Source organism: Leucoraja erinacea, chromosome 12 (assembly GCF_028641065.1).
Source record: "Leucoraja erinacea ecotype New England chromosome 12, Leri_hhj_1, whole genome shotgun sequence".
NCBI classification, from domain to species: domain Eukaryota; kingdom Metazoa; phylum Chordata; class Chondrichthyes; order Rajiformes; family Rajidae; genus Leucoraja; species Leucoraja erinaceus.
Window position 1 is genome coordinate 13,692,539 of NC_073388.1, and position 22,396 is coordinate 13,714,934.

At 44.9% G+C, this 22,396-nt stretch overlaps 1 protein-coding gene across 4 annotated transcripts in view; it reads left to right on the top strand.

Annotated features, from left to right (window-relative positions):
- Nucleotides 1-240: 240 nt before the first annotated feature.
- The window catches only part of LOC129702080 (serine protease 23-like), a 33,495-nt gene continuing 11,339 nt past the window's right edge, over nucleotides 241-22,396 (top strand). For 3 of the 4 annotated variants that reach the window (XR_008724315.1, XR_008724316.1, XM_055643623.1), the window contains exon 1: nucleotides 245-557. The gene's annotated coding sequence lies outside the window, so the exon portion shown is untranslated. Of the gene's footprint in view, nucleotides 558-3,868; nucleotides 4,118-22,396 lie in introns of all 4 variants that reach the window. The other variant, XM_055643624.1, reaches the window with a different exon arrangement.

Below are 22,396 nucleotides of genomic sequence, written 5' to 3' on the forward strand. Positions count from 1 at the left end.
GAATGTTTAAATTTGCAGAATATCCAATTATGGAAACATCAGCATAAATTAAGTCAAGACAAAATTAATATAACTCACAAAGATATAGCACCTTAAATGCAGTACAAATCGCAAGCTGCCTGTCAAAATATATGGAATTTACTGTAACAATGAGGAGTGATGAGACTATAGTTGACACTGCATTTATAATTCAGATCAGAGCTATCGGGCACTAGGACCATAGGGGAAACCTTTCAAACCCATTTCAGGGTACTGCGATTTAAAATGCAAACTCCCACACAGCCAGCAAGGAACAAGTATTCAAACATAGTTAGAGTTCACCAGCACAGAAACAGAGAGATTCCAGCAGTCGGGATCCGACTCAGTGCGACTGATCTAACCCCAGATGCAGAGGTCTTTTGCTGGCTGTGTGCAATGCAAGTGATATGAACTTAAAGCAACAGAGAAAGACAGGAGACAATTGCAATGTGAAATGGAAATTGATTTGAGTTTAAATCTTAGGAGACACAAACTGGAGCTGAACAAAGACTAGTGATACTGTTTCCTTTAAGGTTGAGGTAAGGAATTTTAATTTAATGTACTGTTGAATGCAGTGTATGCATTGAAACAAATCAAAATATGGATCACAGTCACTTGGTTGTAACATCTGTTGCTAATGTTTTACACAGCTGAATTCTGAGAACAATCAAAGTCTGTTTACTAAGAAGCAGGCAATACAATTCTCAATATAAAACTTGAGGTAGAAAACTTCACTTTGTTGTTCCTAGCTGATCGTAATTATTAAGAGAGTTAGGCTAAAATGAAACTTAATGATGATGATATGATACATTTTTCCACGAGAAGCCCAGATGAAGACCGCGGTCCATTGTGCAAAGCGCCAGTGACAATTACGAATGTAGAAGGAAAGGTGAGATTAAATCAAGGAAAATGCTAAACTAGTTTTTCAAATGTTTCCAAACTGCATAAAGATTAGAAAATTGAGGAGAGTGTGGAATGGAAAGAGGAATAAACAAATTTCAAACGTAAAAGTAATTAATCTTTTCAATTGTGTTGTTGACTCCAAAGTGATATCAAGTGGATCAAACATATTTCATCAAGTTACATTTAAACTCACAAGCTGGTTGACAATCGAGTACCAGGATAATATTTGTATTTTATTTAAGTTGTTTAATTAGGAATTGGACAGTGGCCCAGTTGAAGTTGGAACAAATTTGGAGGGTCATTTGGAATATGGAGGCACATTGGAGAAACTTGGACAATCTTCACTAAACTTTATCTTGCACTGTAGACAAAAAAGCTGGAGAAACTCAGTGGGTGCGACAGCATCTATGGAACAAAGGAAATATGCAACGTTTCGGGCCAAAGCCCTTCTTCAGACACTTATCTTGCACTGAATGTTATTCCCTTTATCATGCATCTGTACACTGCGGATGGCTCAGTTGTAAGCTTGTACGATCATGTATAGTCTTTCCACTGACTGGTTAGCACGCAGCAAAAGCTTTTCACTGTACCTCAGTACGTGACAATAAACTAAACTAGACTAAAAACCGAATTAAGATGAGAGAAGAGACAACCTGGCCTGTCAAAATCCACACAATGAGAATGAGAGACTTGCTCTGTTTAATTTAACCTCCGAATGATACGTGTGATTGCTGTGATTGTTGTCTTCCTTGCAGCACCTACACTGTGCAGGTTTAGTGCTTCTCAACCTCATTCTCTCACCTTCCATTTTCACTTGCGAATCTGGCCAATGTCTCCCAGAGCAGGTCCTTATGAGCTCAGGATTTGGTTCTACCCAGGTTTTATTGAAACGAAAGTCGTATCTTCTAAAATTGCTGAGGATTGCACAGAAATAAAAAGCTCACACGTTGCGGTATTAAACCTCTCAAGTTACAAGCTGTTGTAAAGCTGCCAATACTACGAGAGGTTTTTTTTCCTGGTGAGTTCTACTCGTCTCAGTTTAAAAAGTTCTGAAATAGGAAATCCACATCAGCATCTCAAATAAAACCAAATTAGCGTCTTCACTGGAATGCTCTCAACACAATGTCATCACAAAAGTACAATGATGAGTACACACTGAAATGGCCCTGGGTTACATTTCCTAGCTTTTTTGTTTAATTTGAAATGTGCTTATGCATGCAGTAAAAATTATTCATATACTGTTTATCTCATCGGATTAGGTCACATCAATAACCAACCATTCGTCATTTGTTAATGACTAATAGAAATGATAACATTTTTTTCCACTAAAGAAAGCTGTTTAGTAAATATTTCTGGATGATTGTTTGGAATCATTGTGCCAAAATCAATGAATGCCAAAGCAAACTCTTCCCACAAGGAGGTTATTGCCCTTTCTTCACAAATAGACCGTCTCTTCAAATTAAAAGAGTGTTGTTGCCTCATGGTGGGGTTTGGAAGAGTTTCTGTCTTGGATTGTGTCGTTCTGGGCCATTTATTAGCAGAACGCTCTGAGAATTTCATTGGGTGGTGTAGCCATAACAGCGGCAACTGCGACCTCACACCATCCACGTGCTCCGTCTCTTTTCACTTCTTGTCAATGGAGTGAGGTGGGTGGGCGATGAGATAGGGTGGAGTTCCCAATTTTATTTACCGTTTTTCATAAGTTCTAGGAGCAGAATAAGGCCATTCGGCCCATCAAGTCTACTCCGCCATTCAATCATGGTACATCTATCTCCCCCTCCTAACCCATTCTCCTGCCTTCTCCCCGTAACCTCTGACACCCGTACTAATCAAGAATCTATCTGTCTCTGCCCTAAATATATCCACTGATTTTGCCTCCACTGTCCCCTGTGGCAAAGGATTTCACAGATTCACCACCCTCTGACTAAAGAAATTCCTCCTCATCTCCTTCCTAAATGAACATTCTTTAATTCTGCGGCTATGACCTCTAGTCCTAGACTCTCCCACTAGTGGAAACATCCTCTCCACATCCACTCTATCTAAGCCTTTCACTATTCTGTACGTTTCAATGAGATCCCGCCTCACTATTCTAAACTCCAGCGAGTACAGGCCCAGTGCCGACAAACGCTCATCATATGTTATCCTACTCATTCCTGGGATCATTCTTGTAAACCTCGTCTGGGCCCTCTCCGGAGCCAGCACGTCCTTCCTCAGATACGGTGCCCAAAATTGCCCCCAATATTCCAAATGCGGTCTGATCAGCGCCTTATACAGCCTCAGCAATACATTTCTGTTTTTGTATGGAGTCAAGACAGTAAAGGGCCTGTCCCACTGTACGAGGTAATTCAAGAGTTTTCCTGAGTTTTCCCCTGATTCGAACTCAGAGAATGTCCGTAGCGGGTCCGTAGGAGTTCGTGGATGTCTCGTAACGGCTCGTACGAGTAAAAAGTAACCATTTTTTTTACTCGTACGTATTTTTTTACTCGTGGACATTTTTCACAGTGTTGAAAAAACTTCACGAGTTTACCGGATTTCCCGAGCACCTACCGTTACTCGTACGAGCCGCTACGAGACATCCACGAACTCCTACGTACCGACTACGGACATTCTCCGAGTTCAAATCAGGGGAAAACTGGGGAGAACTCTTGAATTACCTCGTACAGTGGGACAGGCCCACTATTATTCTCATGCAACACCCACAAAATGCACTATTCAGCCAGAGTTCTTGGTGATCTGGGCCTCCAGTCTGATCTCTTAGCCCAGGGACACTGAACGTAGCCTATTCTTTGCTAATGCTCTTTTGACTAAGATACACTAATTTAGTGTAGACTAAAGGCAGACAGTAAGCATTTCTCTACAGTATGACTCAGTATCCGGTGGTGCTTTGACTTTTGCTTTTGAAACGACAATTGTAAATTTTTTACTTAACAGCTATTACTTCCTCTAGTTCCCCCCCGAGTCCCTCGTTGCTCTACAACACATGCAAACCGCATCTGAGAAGGCAGGTGCCTGACCAGTGCTTGCGTCTCTGTTGTATCTGCTCTGAACAGCTGCTTGGAGATGAACAATTGCAATCTACAGACAATCCTCTCCAGTTTATATCCCCTCTCCTGGAGCGAAGAGCTTGGGCTCCACCAAGATGGTGTGGCTGAAATATAAACCTGCACCTCTGTGATTTGGCAGCACGACAACACAGGTAATTTCAACACAGGTAGAAGCCCTTGAAGGATCACATACAAACAATGTGGCAATGATATTACAAATACTCTTGAGCAAGAAACAAACTGGCAGAGGAACTCAGCAGGTCATAGAGTCATACAGTGTGGAAAGAGGCCCTTTGGCCCAACTTGTCCACACTGGCAAACCTGCACTAGTCCCACCTGCCTTCACTTGGCCCATATCCCGCCCAATCTGTCCTATCCAGGCACCATGTACCTGGTAATACGAATATCACTGTACCTTAATTGGTAAACGTGACAACAAAAGACCTTTGAAAACTTTGAAACCTAAGTGTTTCTTAAATGTTGTGATTGTCCCTGCCTCAAATACCTCCTCCAGTGGCTGGTTCTCTACACCCACCACCCTATTCGTGAATCAAATCGTTCCTTTTAAATCTTTCTCCTCTCACCTTAAACCCATGCCCTCTGGGTACAAGATCATCAGGCACGTAGCATCTGCGGAGGGAGAGGGATGGTTGATAGTTTGGGTCAAGATATTTCAACGATACGATACGATAGAACTTTATTTATCCCAGGAGGGAAATTGGTCTGCCAACAGTCATAGAACACAACAAGATACATGAAACATGAAGGGGAAGTAGTTGTACCATTTGATAGCCACAGGGGAAAAACAATCTCCTGTGGCGTTCTGTACTGCATCTTGGTGGAACCAGTCTGTTGCTGAAGGTGCTCCTCAGGTTGACCAGTGTGTCATGGAGGGGGTGAGCTGTATTGTCCAAGATGCTCCGCAATTTGAGGAGGATCATTGTCCAAGATCCTCCAATGATTTCACCTCCACTCCCAGCCTTCCTGATGAGCTTGTTGCTCATATGAGACGCAGGAACATCCCCTATCCGTCAAACTCCACAGATGCTGCCTGAGTTCCTTCAGCAGTTTTTTTTTTAAGCTCCAGATTACTGCATCCATAGTCTCTTACAACTCTATGAATATACTTGGATAGCAAATAGACTGTGAGTGCCCACATCATCATTCTCATCTTAACACACCAGTCAATAGATAAATGACAAAAGTGATATAAAAAATACACATAAAGCCAGAAAACAGTTCCAATGGGATTGATTTATTTACTACATCTAAGATTGTATTACCTGGTGGAGTTGCTGCCTCACAGCACCAGAGACCCGGGTTCGACCCTGACCTCCTGCGCTGTTTGCATGAAATTTGCACGTTCTCCCTGTGACCGCGTGGGTTTTCTCCGGGTGCTCCGTTCTCCTCCCACTTCCCAAAGGCACGCAAATTTGTAGGATAATTGCCCTTGGTGTGGAGGGAGTGGATGTGAATGTGGGATAGTATAGAACTAGTGTGAACAGAGTGCGTGATGGTCTCGGTGGGATGAAGGGCCTATTTCCATGCTGTATCGTTCAATAATTGTACCTGGTAGAGCATACTGCTACTTATTAATGAATGTTTCAAGTTATTGGGTTCACTTTAAAATTGCCCTTATATACTAGTCCTCGTTATCCTATTTGAACCAGGACTCCATCTACAACTATTGTCAACAGAGACTATTGTCATTGATCTGTCCTGCCTTCCCATTTCAGACATAGACCTATTTGGTATGAATATAGGGGCCAAGTGACATGGGGTCCAGAACAGGGTAAGCTAGTGCTGGTCATGCTGTTGAACTAGTAACTTAGTACCTCTGAAGAAGGGTTTTGGCCCGAAACGTCGCCTATTTCCTTCGCTCCATAGATGCTGCTGCACCCGCTGAGTTTCTCCAGCAATTTTGTGTACCTTCGATTTTCCAGCTTCTGCAGTTCCTTCTTGGACAACTTAGTACTTCAGTCTGAAGAAGGGTTCCAACCCAAAACATCATCTATTCATTTTCTCCAGAGATGCTGCCTGACTCGCTGAGTTAATCCAGCATTTTGTGTCTACCTTTAGTAATTTATATACTTGAATGACTCATCTGGTTCAAATTTCATTGTGGAAATAAGAGAATATATATTCAGTTATACATTCTGGAATGGTATCTGGAGAAGTTATCCTGAAATATCCGATTGTCAAAGTCGGTTGGAAGGTAGGACATCTGCTGCTGTCACCAGCCTAATCTATATGTGACTCCAGTATGATTCATTTTTAATTGCCCTTGAAGTGGCCCTCAATCCAATATAATGTTATAGGCAAAACAAACCCAACAGCCCTTTAAATTTTAACCTGGATAGAAGCTGGACACGGAAAAACACATTTAAGGGATGAAGAGCTGTAGTAACTGTTTGAGTCAGAAGAAGGGTCTAGACCGGATGAGTCACCTATCCATGTTCTCCAGAGATGCTGCCTGACCTGATGAGCTACTCCAGCACTTTGTGCCCTTTAGTATATTAAACAGTATCCTCATTCTTTGTTTCTACAAAACACATTTATGTCAGTGGACCCTGCAAATTATTTCTCCCTACAATCTAGAGATGACAATAAAACTCTGTCGTCTTGGCTTGTCTTGATATCAAACTAGGGAGGACTGTCTTACTGTTGACAGCAGTTTGATGCAGCCACACTCGTAACACTGGCATGGTTGACTCTTCCATCACCGTCTCCAGGTAAATCCACTTCGACCTGCTGGGTATGCCCACAGGAGTTGGGGCAATGGGGAATACTGTCAGGGTAGGTGCGCCTCTATGCATCCTCAACGCTGTCATTTAATCCATGAAGCCTCATGACTTCAGTTAGGATACAGGCAAGGAAACCTAATTACTATCAACCCTTCTCCCTGGTCTGATGTATCAATAGACAATGTGCAGGAGTAGGCCATTCGGCCCTTCAAGCCAGCACTGACATTCAATGTGATCATGGCTGATCATCCACAATCAGTACCCCGTTCCTGCCTTCTCCCCATATCCCCAGACTCCACTCTCTTTAAGAGCCCTATCTAGCTCTCTCTTGAAAGTATCTAGAGAACCGGCCTCCACCGCCCCCTGAGGCAGAGAATTCCACAGACTCACAACTCTGTGTGACAAAGTGTTTCCTCATCTCCGTTCTAAATGGCTCACCCTTATTTTTAAACTGTGGCCCCTGGTTCTGGACTCCCCCAAACATATTTCCTGCCTCTAGCGTGTCCAAACCCTTAATAATCTCACGTTCCAATAAGATCTTGTCTCATCCTTCTAAATTCCAGTATACACAAGCTCAGCCGCTCCATTCTCTCAGCATATGACAGGCCCTCCATCCTGGGAATTAACCTTGTGAACCTACGCTGCACTCCCTCAATAGCAAGATTCAATAGTGAATGTTTATCTAAACTGTGTTTATCGAAAATGTATTCTGTGCAAGTAACTCATTCCAGCTCCGTAGTCCTCTCCCACCTCTACCTCTGCATTGCTGTGTGTCTTGAGTAAAACAAAAAGTGCTGGAGTGACTCAGCAAGTCAGGCAGTATCTGTGGAAGGAATGAGCAGGCGAGGTTTTGGGTTGGGACCCTTCTTCAGACTGAATGAGGGAGGTAGACTAGATACGGGGAGGGGAATTTGATTGGAAAATGAGTGGACAAAGGCCAGAGATCAAAAGAAGACAAAAGGGATGTCAGACAAGGGGAAATGTAGAGTGAACTGTAGATGTCAGAGGCTGGTGAATGTGTGGAATTCATTGCCACTGACGGCTGTAAACGGCAAGTCATTGGGTATTTTTAAAGCAGAGATTGACAGGCTCTTGATTAGTAAGGGTGACAAAGATTACGGGGAGAAGGCAGGAGAATGCGGTTGAGGGAAAGATAGATCAGTCGTGATTGAAAGGCAGAGTAGACCTGATGGGCCGAATGGTCTAATTCTGCTCCTATAACTTATGAACTTATGATTACTAGTTGAGGCCCACATTACTTATTCAATGACATGAATTCTGCTCTTGTGACATGAACTTATGAAATCACGGTTAACTAAATGACTATCTACCCTTTACTGTGGATGTTGGAAATCTGAAATTAAAAAAAACAAATGCTGGAAATAATCAGTATTTATGGAGAGAGAGGCAGAATTAATACCAAGTAAATTAGAAACATAGAAAATAGGTGCAGGAGTAGGCCCTTCGAGCCTGCACCGCCATTCAATATGATCATGGCTGATCATCCAACTCAGTATCCTGTACCTGCCTTCTCTCCATACCCCCTGATCCCTTTAGCCACAAGCAAAGATCTTAGAGCAGAGCAAGATAGGCCACTCCTGCGAAATACAATGGGCTGCCGTGTAGTACGCTACGGGGGGGATCCTGGGCATTTTTCCCCCGCCCATTTTAGTAACCGGAGCCTACCTGACCCGACCCGACTCGCAGTGTAATCAATGTTGCGGGGCAACAGTTTGTGTGTTTGATATAGGGTTAGATTCATAATTCTGTCAGTTCAGACTTCTTGTCAAGAATAAAATTTGACTCTGGTAATTGTCTTTTTTTATGTTTTTTAAATAATTTCTTTTTAAATGGCTCACAACCAGTGTTTGAGTTGATTTTGTAGTAACCAGAACCGACCCGACTCGCAGGGTAATTGACATTGCGGGGGAAGTTTTTGTGTGTGATATAGGGTTAGATTCATAATTCAGTTAGTTCATAATTCTCTTAATTCTTGTTAAAGAATAAAATGTTTATAAACACACATACATGAATGTGATATAAATGTATATAATCGATTGGCGGCGCGACTCACCCGTTGCAGCGGCCCCTACAGCCTGTCTGTCTTTTTTTTATTTTTTGTCTAGTTAAATGTAGTGTTTGGTGTTTTTTAATAGTGTTTTTAAATGTGTACATGTGGGGGGCGGGGGGGGGGAGGGGGAAACCGTTTAAAATCTCTTCCCTGTCCGGGAGACCCGACCTTTTCCCTGTCGGGTCTCCGTTGTCGTTGGGGCCTAGCACCGTGGAGCGGCCTCCAACCTGAATGACCCGGGGGCTCGGGAGACTGCGGAGCTGCGGACTACTCACCATCGTGGGGCTGGCCGGCCTCGGAGCGTGGGGAGCAGTGGTGACTCGCTGCTGCAACGCGACTCCTGGGGCTCGGAGGCTCCAGCAACGCAGCCGCAGGTCCGGTGAACTGGGACATTGGGAGCTCGCGGGTCCAGGGGGAGAGACCGCTTCCCGGAGCTCCCACAACGCGACTTCTCCAGCCCGTATCGCGGGGTTGGAACGACCCGGACCGGGACCGTACATCACCTGGCGCGGCTTCATGGCCGTGGGACTCACCAATGCCCGTGGGGGTTCCAACCTTGTACTTTCAGACCGGGAGCGGGGCCGTAAATCGCCCCGCGCGGCCTAAAATGGCCGTGGGACTTATCATCACCCGCCTGGGGCTTGGACATCGGGAGAGAAATTGAGAGCAGGGGAGAGAAAAGACTTTGCCTTCCATCACACTGGGTTCACTGTGATGGATGTTTGTGTGAATTTAATTGTGTGTATGTCTGTAGGACATTGTCTTTGTTTGTATGGCTGTGGAAACAAAATTTCGTTTGAGTCTCACTGGGGCTCAAATGACAATAAATTTGTATTGTATTGTAATCATATAACACACACAATTCTATTTCTTCTGATCCAATGATGAACTTTATTTCAGACTAGACAAGGGACATTAAATAAGAAACATTGTAAACCTCCCCGCAACTTCACACACAATAGGCCTTATCCCCACCCCTCAACTCTCCCCCCGCCCGGCACTCCCTCGCCTGCCCCCACACTACAATGTCTCCCCCCCTCCTATGCCCCTCTCCCCACTGCCCCGGGGCGCACACTCCCTCTTCCCGCTGCCCCGGGCCGCACACTCCCTCTTCCCGCTGCCCCGGGCCCCACACTCCCTCTTCCCGCTGCCCCGGGCCCCACCCTTCCTCTTCCCGCTGCCCCGGGCCCCACACTCCCTCTCCCCCCTGCCCCGGGCCCCACACTCCCCTCTTCCCGCTGCCCCGGGCCCCACACTCCCTCTTCCCGCTGCCCCCGGGCCCCACACTCCCTCTCCCCGCTGCCCCGGGCCTCACACTCCCTCTCCCGCTGCCCCGGGCCCCACACTCCCTCTCCCGCTGCCCCGGGCCCCACACTCCCTCTCCCCGCTGCCCCGGGCCCCGCACTCCCTCTCCCGCTGCCCCGGGCCCCGCACTCCCTCTCCCCGCTGCCCCGGGCCCCACACTCCCTCTCCCCGCTGCCCCGGGCCCCACACTCCCTCTCCCCGGGCCCCACACTCCCTCTCCCTGCTGCCCCGGGCCCCACACTCCCTCTCCCCGCTGCCCCGGGCTCCCTCTCCCTGCTGCCCCGGGCCCCACACTCCCTCTCCCCGCTGCGGAAACAAAGATCCGATCTTTGGCCGGAAGCAAGATGGCGGAGCAAGATGGCGGGGGCTGGTTGCTAAAATGGGTCCTATAATCACCCATGAATCTGCCCATGAGCGTACTATGCGTTTGAGTCTGAGTAACCCATCTTGCTCTGCTATAAGATCTTTGGCCACAAGGGCCACATCTAACTCCCTCTTAAATATAGCCAATGAACTGGCCTCAACTACCTTCTGTGGCAGAGAATTCCACAGAAATTGCCCCATGTGATTACCAGTTTCAATGAAAGCGTGTTAACCTGAAGCATTAAGGTGGTTTTGTAATCCGATGCAAACCCCCCACCCCATCCCCCAGTTTCACTAGCACACTGGGTATCTCTATCACCTCAACAAACCTTTAGGTCAGATATTGCACATTGTGAATGAGAGGTGATGCTGGATGTGTGCTAGCCTGTCAGGTACTTTCAGGTGAACCATGAGTCACATGAAAGATAAAGCTTCCTCTGTTCATTTCAACCTTGGGCGTTAAACTGTTAACAATCACCTATCATGATGCATCCGGCCAAGCTAGTCATCGTGCCAAGCATAACCTGAGGGGTAATAGCAGTCGTGCAGAGAATTAATTCCCCACCAAAGAAGGAAAAGAATAAAGTTGTTTTTTTTTTTAAACCTTTTGTTTGCACATATGTAATATTGACATCTTGTAGCCTTGCTGAAACTTAAAAAAACTTGCCAGTCAGCTATATCAGTTTAGCAGGACTGGAAAATGTCTGAAGCTCAGGTCAACAATTACAAGATTCCCAATCAAAGATTTCATCATCAAATGCCCACTCTTTCAAAATTAGAGTATTTCTTGGACGCACAAAATAACAACCTTCTGGAATGGATTATTCCAAGGTTTCACCATTAAGATTTTTTTTCATACAAAAGGTAGTGAAAGGCAGAGACCAATATATTTTTACATGTTAAGGGAAACCAGACAGATGGATTCAGTGTAAGTAAGTGGCACTGAGGTAAAATATGTGTTTGAATGATAGAATAGCCAAATGGCCTTCCCCTGCTTTTATTTTGTATGTTCTGACAGGTTTTTTTTAAATGAAGATATTTTGTAGTATTATAAAGTCATTATTCTTGCACGTGTAGTTTCCTGGTGTATACTCTGCCCACTCCTCTTCTCGCACTCCTCGTTACACTTGTGTTGTTAAAATAATAGTTTTAATCTAGTAAAATGATCAAATGCAAAATGATGAGGTAGTTTGCGATGATAAATGCTGGGGTTTCAACCATGGAACAACTTGGAAACGTCATGGGGAACTTCAAAGGAACTTCTCACACAAGGGGTTTTAGGTTCTGGGTCACCTTATTACAACCAGTTGATATGATCAACATCATTAAAAGGCATGATAAAAGTCATGCATTCTGGGTTAGAGTAGAAGCTTCCAGAGGTGAGAGCCACACTGGCTCAGGCTCAGCACATCAAATACCTTCAGTCTTTGCTTTGGTTTTGAGGCACAGCATGGATATGGGCCCTTGGCCCACCAAGTCAATGCCGGCCATCGATCACCTGTTCACTAGTTCTATGTTTTCCTACTTTCTCATCCATTTTCTGCATACTAGGTGCAATATACAGAGGCCTATTAACCTACAAACCCGCAAGTCTTTGGGTAGTGAGAGGAAATCAGAGCACCCGGAGGTAAACCATGCGGTCATAAAGCGAGCATGCAAACTCCACGAGGTCAGGATCGAACCAAAGTCTCCGGTGCTGTGGTTTCTGCCTTGAGTACATCAGAGATAATTCACTGCCTTTTGTCTGAAAAAAGAATCTTAATTGTGAATCTTTGGAATGATCCTTTTCTGAATGACATTGGGAACCTTCTTCAGACTGATAGCAGTGTGGGGGGGGGGGGGGGGGAGAATACTGACTGGGAGGTGGGAGGGGGGGAGGGGTGAGACAAAGCCAGGCAAGTGAAAGGTGGATACAGATGAGGGGATAGGTGACGTTTCGGGTTGAGACCCTTCTTCAGACTGATGTGGGGGTGGTGGGGGCTGGAAGAAGAAAGGAAGTCTCCGCCTCTTCCTTTCTTCTTCCCACCCCCACATCAGCCTGAAGAAGGGTCTCGGCCCGAAACGTTACCTATTCCTTCGCTCCACAGATGCTGCCTCACCCGCTGAGTTTCCGCAGCATTTTTATCTACCTTCGATTTTTCCAGCATCTGCAGTTCCTTCATTAAACATACAGCTGAGGGGGAGGTTGGTTTGGTAGATGTGCGGAAAAATGCCAGAGCTGAAAAGAAGACAACAGGCAGTGAAATAAGGAGAGAAGAGGCCAGAGAAAGGCGATGAGAGAATGTTAGAGGGGGAGAGAGTGGCGGGGGAGTTGGGAAAAATAGGTGGGAAAACTGGTGGGGCACAGGGAAGAAAGTGAGGAGGAAAAGGAGGGAGGGAGGTTATTGGTTAGTTACTTAAAAGTGGAAAAATTAATATTTATATCATTGGGTTGTAAGCTACCAGTGGACTATGAGGTGCTGTTCCTCCAGTTTCAATGTAACTCACACGCAATGGAGAGAAGGTCCAGGACAGAAGGGTTGTTGTGTGGATGGGAAGGGGAGTTGAAATGGATAGCAGCCAAGAAATCCAGCAGGCCTCGTGTAAGCCTGGTCTTGTTGATGTACAGGAGGCAATGTTGGGAGCATTGATTGTAGTAGATAAGGTCAGACAGAGGAGGTGCATGTGAATCTCCGTCTGACCTAGAAGGAAAGCTGGGGTTCCTGGGTGGGTGCAAGGGAGAGGTGTTACTGGGGAAGTACCCGGGGTGGGGGGGAAAGGGATGAGTGAACCAAAAGGCTGCGGAGGGAGTGGTCTCTATGGAATGCAGTAGCTGTAGGAATGGGAAGCTGCGACAGGTTGTGGGATCACTCTGAGGATGTGGAGGCTGATGGGGCTGAAAGGCAGGGACCAGGGGAACTCTATCCTTGTTCGTTCTGGGGAGAGGTGAGGAGAGGGCACAACTATGGGACACAGAGGAGACACTGGTGAGGGATCCATCAATGACAACAATAGACAATAGACAATAGGTGCAGGAGTAGGCCATTCGGCCATTCGAGCCAGCACTGCCATTCAGAGAATTGGCCTCCATTGCCTTCCGAGGCAGAGAATTCCACAGATTCACAACTCTCCGGGTGAAAACGTTTTTCCTCATCTCCATTCTAAATGGCTTACCCCTTATTCTTATACTGTGGCCCCTGGTTCTGCGCTCCCCCAACATTGGGAACATGTTTCCTGCCTCTAGCGTGTCCAATCCCTTAATAATCTTATGTTTCAATAAGATTCCCTCTCATCCTTCTAAATTCCAGCGTATACAAGCCAGTCGCTCCATTCCATCAACATGTGACAGTCCCGCCATCCCGGGAATTAATCTGGTGAACCTACGCTGGACTCCCTCAATAGCAAGAATGTCTTTCCTCAAATTAGGAGACCAAAACTGCACAGAATACGCCAGGTGTTGTTTCACCAGGGCCCTGTGCAATTGCAGAAGGACCTCTTTGCTCCTATACTCAACTCCTTTTATTATGAAGGGGCGGGGGGACATGTTTAATAAAGAACAAGGACATCTAGGTTGTCCTAGAGCAGAAAGCCTCATCTTGGGAGCAGATGTTGGAGTTGTGAGAGTAAGGAATAGTGTCATTGCAAGGGGCAAGGTGGGAGGTGGTACTAGAAGCCTGGGATGTTGCAATAAAGTTTAGACTGAAATGCAGGAGAGGCGTTACTACTCTAGAAAACTGGTCGAATGATAAGTGCAGAGTCACAGTTCTACATCTATGTACATGAGAAATATTTTGACACTGTTTGACAGATAAATACTGGGACTGGGAAACTTCCCCCGTTCTTCTTGAAGAAGTGTCTTGGAATATTATCGTTGCAGATGTGGCATTTGTTTAATTTCTCCCAGGAAAGCCAACACTGTGGCATGACAGAACTTCCTCAGCACCAAGCCAACAGACTGAAGCACAAACAGAAAACAAAGCCACAGTTCCCATTATCCCAGCTGGCAATGTTTAGTTCATAAAGCACGAAAGGAACTGCAAAAACAGCCTGTATCACCAGATGCTTCACAACAGCCCCATGACACATTTGAAGGCAACAGTTTTATAAACGCATTTATCGGACAGCATACTTCATTTTATAATATCATCTCCAATGTATTACACTTTCCAACCCCACCTCCAAATCCTTTGATTTCCCCGAAGCACAAAGATTTGTTGATCTCTGTCTTAAATATACTCAACAGGGAATAATTTATCGCCCCAAAAAGGGATCAAACATTCCAAACATATCTGCATTAATCACAGCTAGATCAAGTCATCACAAATTAGCTGCTAACTGCCACATCATCCAGGCGCAGGGTCAGTAATTCAATGAAATAAATGCAGAATAGAATTCTCTCAACTTTGCCTCAGGTAAAGCAGCTAAAATTAATCTTCAAAGGTGCTGTTAGCAAAAGACTTTATTGGAGACTTATGAGGTAGAGCACAGAACCAAGCCCGATGGCTCGCTGACTCCATGCTGACCAGCGATCCCCATACACGAGCACTATCCTATCCAGTAGGGACAATTTACAATGTTACTGAGGCCAATTAACCTACAAACCTGTACGTCTTTGTAGTGTGGGAAGAAACCAGAGACAATAGACAATAGGTGCAGGAGTAGGCCATTCGGCCCTTCGAGCCAGCACCGCCATTCAATGTGATCATGGCTGATCATCCACAATCAGTACCCCATTCCTGCCTTCTCCCCTTAATCCCCAGACTTCACTATCTTTATATCTAACTCTTTCTTGAAAGCATCCAGAGAATTGGCCACTGCTTTCTGAGGCAGTGAATTCCACAGACTCACAACTCTCTGTGTGAAAACGTTTTTCCACATCTCTGTTCTAAATGGCTTACCCCTTTTTCTTCAACTGTGGCCCCTGGTTCTGGACTCCCCCAACATCGGGAACATGTTTCCGGCCTCTAGCGTGTCCAAACCCTTAATAATCTTATATGTTTCAATAAGATCCCTTCTCGTCCTTCTAAATTCCAGAGTATACAAGCCCTGTCGCTCCATTCTATGACAGTCCCGCCATCCCGGCCATCCCGGGAATTAACCTTATGAACCTAGGCTGCACTCCCTCGGTAGCAAGAATGTCCTTCCTCAAATTTGGAGACTAAAACTGCACACAATACTCCAGGTGTGGTCTCACCAGGGCCCTGTACAACTGCAGAAGGATCTCTTTGCTCCTGTACTCAACTCCTCTTGTTGTGAAGGCCAACTAGAACAATAAACAATAAACAGAGCACCCGGAGGAAATCCATGCAGTCACAGGGAGAAGGTACAAACTCCGTATAGATAGCACACATAGTCAGGATCGAACCCGGGCCTCAGGAAATGTAAGGCAGCGATGCTGCACCACTGTACCAGCGACAAAAGTTCATTCAAATTCATTTCCTAATTGTGGGTATCTTTGGAGAATTTGTATATTGTTTTCCAATATAATTGCAATCCAATAGGTAGGATAGCAGTCATCATCATCATCATCATCATCATCATCATCACCATCATCGTTGAAAACATCAACGGGCAGGGTGCCTTACCATGCTATGTCCGACAGCGATCGCAACTTCTACTGAAGAGTGGATGGCCTTTGGCTCGCTAGGAGCTCATCCGTCCTTTGACAGGTTTTCGGTCCTGCTGGGGATCCACAGCCCCCTCTTCACCTGGCAAACCAGGTGGGGGAGATGGTTTAGTTGCTGACTATCTGACCATGAAGCAGGTAGCACGGGATCACATGGTACCCGTGGCAGGGGGGAACTTCCCCCCAACTTGACCTGTGATGGCAAAGTTTGCTCAATTAACTAAAACTAAAATATACATAACTTTGTCACTTTTGACGGCAACTACAGTAGTAGAGGTAATCATGGAAAGAAAATCACACATTCGGTTACAATGTAGAATTGTAACTTCCATGCGACTGGAATGAATCAGGCCATTCGGCCCATCAAACTACTCCACCAGTCAATCATGGCTGATCTATCTTTCTCTCTCAATCCCATTCTCCTGTCTTCTCCCCATAACCCCAGATACCTGTACTAATCAAGATTGTGAAGATGCATAGCCCAGGAATCCTGTTATTTACATTAGCTCCTTACATAAGCCTAGCATTTTATCTACTTCTTCACCTTTTTTCTTCATGAAACAAAATCAATTGTAGTTTTCTATTTTCAGCATGAAACAAATGCACTTTTTTTGGCACTGCTTAGAATGCAATTGTAATTAAAAGATTAGGAAATTCTCTCATTGCAAAGAAAAGTCCTGATACTTTGAGGTAATTCGATGACTAACTCTATAGGATAAAATGTTGCCTCTCCAATAAAAGACCAAGCATGGATGACAGGAATGTACATTGTATGGAACGTTCACAAGAATCTTCCAATCCCCTTATCTCTTAGCATTGTAATTTTGATAGTATTGTGATCAGGCAGCAAAGCTGGTCCCAGTACAACTCAGACACATGCTTAATCTGCGGGGGAGTTTCCCCAATGGGGAAATTTACCATAACATTGACCCCTTGGGTTTCCTCCGGATTTTTCCCTCATGCCAAGACACGCAGATTTGTAGGTTCAATGGCCCCTGTAAAAATTACCTTTAATGTATGTAGGGGGTGGATGAGAAAGTGGGATAACATGGAACTAGAAAGGATGATCGATGGACTCATTGGGCTGAAGGGTGTGGGCTCATTGGGCTGTAGGGCCTGTTTCCATGCTGTATATCTAAACTAAGAGCTAAAAATGAAAACTATTGTGAAATAAATCCAATCTACGGTCATCAACCTGCTGAGTAAACGCTGCTGCTAACCCAGCATTATTCAACTTACCACTTTGTAGCAGTTCATAGAACATAGAACAGTACAGCACAGGAACAGGCCCTTCGGCCCACAAAGTTTGTGCCAAACATCATGCCAAGCTAAACTAATCTCAATTCCCTGCACATGATACCCTGCGTATCCGAGCCCATCTAAAAGACTCTTGAATACCACTATCATATCTGCTTCCACCACCACCCCTGGCAGCTTGTTCCAGGCACCCACTACCTTATGTGCAAAACAACTTGCCCCACACATCTCCCTTAAACTTTTTCCCTTGCAACATAAAGCAGTGCCCTCGACTCTTTGACATTTACACTCTGGGGAAACAAATTCTGACTGCCTACCCTATATATGCCTTTCATAATTTTATATACTTCTGACGGGTCTCTCCTCAGTTCCGTGCTACATTTTCATCAAATTCTAAAACTTTCCTATTATAAAATACTAATTTCTTTCTCATTGCAAAATAAACCAAAGAAAAATATCCCATAATTACTCTGTCAAATTAAATGATTGATTTGGTTCTGGGCTGTGGTAAGGCTTTTTCTTTGCAAATTATACAAAGTTTGAAACTTTTATTACAATAGCATTGATGTCTGGCACTAAAAGCATTATTCTGTAATCATTCTTGTTTTGCTTACTGAAATAATTAATGGGCAACAGCCCACTTGATCAGGTTAGATTAACTAGATGTAACTAGATGTAACAACGTTGCCAAAGGAGAGCACAACCATGGCAACTTATCCTTCATTCCATTGTGCTGACAATGTTCCAGGCTGAGTTCCTCAACTGGCCACAGAAAACCCATGCAGAGAAGACAAGAACTAGCAACTCATCTCCAGTGTATTGTGTGCATTCCGCAGCTAAACACAGCCTCTCAACTACACAGATTGCAAAACACATGGCAAGATCAAACGCCGTGTGAAACTTAAAGGATGGAAACTAGAAAGGGGTTTTTCCCACACATTGAAGAAACTCAACTCAACAAAGCAAATGACATTTTATCACTCAGACACGGGTCCAATTCTAGTCTCTGACTGAGGAGATGAAGGGTGTGTATCTATTAATTTATGGACTGAGCTGCCAGAGGAGGTAGTTGAGGCAGGTACTATTGCAACATTTAAGAAACATTTTGACAGGTACATGGATAGGACAGCTTTGGAGGAGTATGGGCCAGGTGGGACTAGTGTGGATGGGACATGTTGGTCGGCGTGGGCAAGTTGAGCTGAAGGGTCTGGTTCCATGACTCTATGACTGTTCCTGGTGGTTCCAAGTGGAACAAGTATGAGAGATATGAAACCAGTTCTCCTTGAGCAGTGACCACAGCACAGCATTTGCCACTATTCTAAACTACTGGCATTAATTTATCCAATTGTAATAAATGTCCACACATGCCGGCTGGCATGGGAAACAGTTACTTCATCCTTGTGGTGCAAGGGTGGCTCCACTGAAGTCATTATTAAAGATAATTCCATCTTTCATGGGTTGCGTGTGATTAGTGATGCCAAGCACAAATACAGTAATTGGAAAAATAAGAGGACGATTTGTCCCGTGAAATTTCTATCTGTATCATTGCCCATGTAATTTCTTGATCAGGTTTCGTAATGCCAATGGAATTGTTTGGCAGCTTGCAGTTAATTATACCAAAATGACATTATTCAATTTTCCAGGCAAACTTTCCACATATTTGTGCCAATTTGGCACTTGTATCTACCCATCCCTGGGAAATGGGTACAAAAGGCTGTTGTTTCCAGATTAATATTGAAACAGCTCTATAGCAAAATTGATAACAGCATTTTTGTGTCATCGTCAATCAGCTTTACTTGTTTTCTTTCTTTTCCACTTCCATTTAACTAGTCAGGAGGCTTCGTGCAAAATCCTCTGTTAAAGCTTTATTGGAAAAGAAGACAATATCACAAGAGGTTCCCCATTGGAAATGCTCTTTCCCGCATCAAAGAGAGACTACCTCACACACCAGCACCAGCCCACCCATACAATTGTAAAGCCTTATTTTTGCTAGTGGTCAGCCTGAACTAACTACATGATCTCCATAATCAGCAGGCCGTTATTATAGAGTGTGTATATCCAACATATTGACAACTAACTTGTACAGGTACTCAGTTTAGTTTAATTTCCAGCATGGAAGCAGGCGCTTTGATCCACTGAGTCCACGCCGTCCAGCGATCACCCATACACTAGTTATATTCTACAGATGAGGAACAATTTACAATCAACCTACAAACCGATCTGGAGAAGGGTCTCGACCTGAAACATCACCCATTCCTTCGCTCCCGTCCCGCTGAGTTACTCAAGCTTTTTGTGTCTATCTACAAGCCTGCGTGTCTTTTGAGTGTGGGTGGAAACTGGAGCACCGGGAGAAAGCCCACGCGGTCACAGGGAGAACATGCAAACGCCATACAGACAGCATCCGTGGTCAGGATCAAACCCGGGTCTCTGGCGCTGTCAGGCAGCAACTGTACTGCTGTGCCACTGTGCTGCCCCTCAGCTGTACGTACCACTGTCTCAACTAGAACAGAGAGCAATAACACCACCCTCAAATCAAGACAGACTGCAACATCGCTCCTTCCTGTTTACATGAGGGTTGAAAATGCTGTATTTACAAAATTACAAACTATTTCTTAAAAGGCTGTTTACAACTTTTAATAAACCCACAATACACAATTTTAATAAACCCACAATGTTGGAAAATTCACCCATAATACACACAAGAAGTGAGGCACAAAATGCTGGAGTAACTCAGCGGGACAGGTAGGATCTCTGGAGAGAATGAATGGGTGATGTTTTGGGTGAGAATCTTTTTCCAACACACAGTCAGCATATCAGTGGTCCGTTCATTGTTAACAATACAGAACCTAGCAGCAGATCAGTAATCCAATTTGAATGTCCACCTTCCAGCAGTTAACAGTAGCCAAAGACCCAGTCACCAACATGTTATTTATTCTTCAAGCTGCTCAGTAACTTGCACCTTCTTCCTCTGCGGCAGTAGTCCATGTTGTTTCAAGCCATGCTCCCAAAGAGCAAAGAGCCTTTTTAATGCAGGTACGCTGCTCTAGATGTCAGTTTATCTATATCGGTGAGACCAAGCGCAGGCTTGGCGATCGTTTCGCCGCACACCTCCGCGCGGTCCGCACTAACCAACATGACCTCCCGGTGGCCCAGCACTTCAGCTCCCCCTCCCATTTCGTATCCGATCTCTCTGTCCTGGGTCTCCTCCACGGCCAGAGTGAGCAACACCGGAAATTGGAGGAACAGCACCTCATATTCCGCTTGGGGAGTCTGCATCCAGGTGGCATGAACATTGAATTCTCACAATTCTGTTAACCCTTGCTGTCTCCTTTCCTTCCTACCTCAGCCCTCGGGTTCCTCCTCCTCCTTTTTCCTTTCTTCTCCCCGCCTCCCCCCACCCCCTATCAGTCTGAAGAAGAGTTTCGGCCCGAAACGTTGCCTATCTCCTTCGCTCCATAGATGCTGCTACACCCGCTGAGCTTCTCCAGCATTTTTGTGTACCTTCTTAATGCAGGGATTGGGAATGTGGCAGGGGCAGATACACAAATGTAACCCATCCTGCTGAAGGTGACCTCTGATCATAAAATCCAAGTCGGAGTTTATAGTTAAGGCCTTCTCAGTGATAGCATTGTCAGGATGAGTTCAATTGATTCTTGTAAAAAAATTGAAGCTATAAATTACTTTTAAACAGCAAAGGAGAGTATAAATGTGGTATCTATTGACTCTTTAGAAAGTTGCTTGCAGAGGCAAATAACAAAAGTTAAATTATCAAGAGTAAGGCAGTAGATTCTCAAGTTACCACGATATCTGCTACGATAACGTATCAAATGCCATTTCATTGTGATATCGTTCTTATAAATATATACACTTGGGTACACTGCACTTCTTCCCTTTAAAGTAACGAGTACCAGCAAATAATTATAATTAACAACTCAACCAAAACTATTTTTCATTCACTCACCTGGTGTTTTTCATCACGGAACTCTTCACTGGACTTCACTATATATACAGTAACATAAAAGTAACTGTCGATGGGTTGGTCAGTAAATTTGCGGAGGACATCAAAATTGAGAGACTTACAGACAGTGAGGAATGCTGTCAGAAGATACAGCAGGATATAGACCAGCTGCAGAAATGGGCAGAGAAATGGCAGATAGAGTTTAACCCGAGCAAGTGTGAGGTGTTGCACTTCGGAAGGTTGAATGTAAGGAGAGAGTATATAGTTAATGGCAAGGCCCTTAAGAGCATTGATGTGCAGTGGGATCTTGAAGTCCAAGTTCATAGCTCATTGACTGAAGGTGGCAGCACAACGAGATAGAGTGATTAAGAAGGTACATGGAATGCAAGGGGCATTGAACAGAAAAGTCAGGAAGTCATGATGCAGCTCTATAGGATTTGTTTAAGCCACATTTGGAGTATTGCGGCAGTTCTGGTCGCCCCATTACAGGAGAGATGTGGAGCCATCGGAAAGGGTACAGAGGTGGGGGTTTACCAGAATGTTGCCCGGATTAGTGGGTTTCAGCTACAAGGAAAGGTTGGATAGACTTGGATTGTTTTTTCTGTAACGTCAGAGGTTAAGTGGAGACTTGACAGATGAGAGACACAGATAGGGTAAAGAGTCAGCATCATTGCCCAGGGTGGAAATGTTCAACATTAGATGGTATAGCTATAAAGTGAGAGGGAGAGAGTTTAATGGAGATTTGCTTGCCTGCCAAGTTTTTTGTTACGGGGGGGGGGAGGGGGGGCTGGAAAGCATTGACAGGGGTGGTAGTGCAGGCAGATATGATAGTGGCGTTTAAGAGGCTTCTGGATAGGCATGTGGAAGTGCAGGGAATAGAGGGGTATGGATAATATACAGGCATATGAGATCAGTTTAACGGCACCATGCTCGGCACAGTCTTTGTGGGCTGAATGGCCCGTTCCTGTGCTGTACAGTTCTACATCCAATGGGTATGTGGGGAGGGCAGGGTGGTGGTGTCGAGGCCAAGGCAGCATCAGCTACGATCTTGTAGAATGGTGGAGTAAACTGAAGGAGGCTTGTAATCCTACATCTTATTCAATATTGCATCAAAGGACTTTGGTTAGG